Source organism: Carlito syrichta, unplaced genomic scaffold (assembly GCF_000164805.1).
Source record: "Carlito syrichta isolate Samal-C Ts95f unplaced genomic scaffold, Tarsius_syrichta-2.0.1 Scaffold307184, whole genome shotgun sequence".
In the NCBI taxonomy this organism is placed as follows: domain Eukaryota; kingdom Metazoa; phylum Chordata; class Mammalia; order Primates; family Tarsiidae; genus Carlito; species Carlito syrichta.
The window spans coordinates 35453-37293 of record NW_007251280.1 but is presented as its reverse complement, the minus strand read 5'-3'; positions in this window follow the sequence as shown (position 1 = coordinate 37293).

Below are 1841 nucleotides of genomic sequence, written 5' to 3'. Positions count from 1 at the left end.
AAAAAAAAAAAAAAAAAAGAAAAAAAAAGAGGAAGAGCTGAGACTTGTGGTAAGCTATATTATAAAGGAACTTCCATTCGCTTATGAATCTGCAGAGTTGAATTTTGGCTCTAACTCTGGTTCTAACTTACTTTACCCAGTAATTTGACGTTTCTGAGCCTGTGATTTTTTTTTTTTTTTTTTAAGTCATGGGTCTGGGCATGGTGACTCAGCCGATAATCCTAGCACTTTTGGAGGCCAAGGCAAGAGGATTGCTTGACCCTGAGGTTTCGAGACCAGCCTGGGCAACTTCGTGAGACCTTGTCTCATCAGTACATCACAAAAATATAGCCGGGCATGGTGACGTGCATCTGTAGTTCCGGCTACTTGGAAGGCTGAGGTGGAAGGATCGCCTGAGCCCAGCAGGTCAAGGCTGCGGTGGCTGTGAGTGTGCCTCTGCATTCCAACCTGGGCAACAGAGTGAGACAACGACTCAAAAAAAAAAAAATTGGGGGATTGAACTAGGCTGCTTCTAAATATCTTTGAGTTCCCCAACGACAGCATTGTATAATAAGCACATAACTCAAAATCCTCAGGAAAACCCAGACTCTATCTATGCCTCCTTCCTTCATGCCTGTCAGGTCACTGACTATGACTTTTCATTTCTAAACTATTTGTTTTTTCCTTTTTCCTTCTTTCTTCCTTCCCTTATTTTCTTCCCTCCTTCCTTTATTCTTCCCTCCCTCCTTCCTTTTCCTCCTTCCGCCCTTTTTTCCTTCCTTCTTCCTTCTCTCCCTCCCTCCTTTCTTTTCTTCTCTCCTTCGCTCATGCCTTCCTTCCTTCTTTTCTCTCTCTCTCCTTTCCCCCTTCCTTCTTTTCTTCCTTCCTTCCTCTTTTCTTTCCTTTTTTTTTTTTTTGAGTTGGAGTCTCGCTCTGTCGCCCAGACTGGAGTGCAGTGGCCGCTCCTGGCCACCGCAGCCTCGACCTGCTGGGCTCCGGCGATCCTTTTGCCTCAGTCTTCCAAGTAGCTGGAACTACAGGCGCATGCTACCACGCCCGGCTGATTTTTTGATTTACTGTAGAGATGAGGTCTTGCCATGTTGCCTAGGCGGGTCTCGAATCCACAGGCTCAGGCAATCCACTCACCTCGGCCTCCCAAAGCGCGGGATTACAGGCTGAGCCACTGAGTCTGGCCTTCTTTCCTTCTTTTCTTTCCTCCCTCCCTTCTTCCTTCCTTCCTTCACTTCCTTCCTTTGTTCCTAGAGAAACTAATCTAGCTGCTTCCCTTGTAGTCAATTGAAGACAGGAGGCAGAAATGAGGGGAAAGGAAGTTTTTTTTATTTATTTTATTTTATTTTATTTTATTTATTTATTTGAGTAGGAGTCTCACTCTGTCGCCCAGACTGGAGTGCAATGGCACGCTCCCCGCCACCGCAGCCTGGCCCAACTGGGCTCTGGAGATCCTTCTGTCTCAGTCTTCCAAGTAGCTGGAACTATAGGCATGCGCTACCGTACCCGGCTAATTTTTGACTTATTGTAGAGACGAGGTCTTGCCAAGTTGCCCAGGCGGGTCTCGAATCCACGGGCTCAGGCAATCCACTCACCTCGACCTCCCAAAGTGATGGGATTACAGGCTAGCCACCGAACCTGGCCAAAGTTTTATTTTTTTTGCAGCCAGGTTACAGGGAGTGTGCTGGCATCCTTATTAAGCCCTCTCAAAGCAACACAAACCCATTCCAGTATTTATACCCAAAATTCATAGTGCTTTGCCCATCCTAAATTGAAATTAAGAAGCCTATGTGTACCGGGCTCAGTGGCTCAGCCTGTAATCCCGCGCCTTTGGGAGGCTGAGGTGAGTGGAT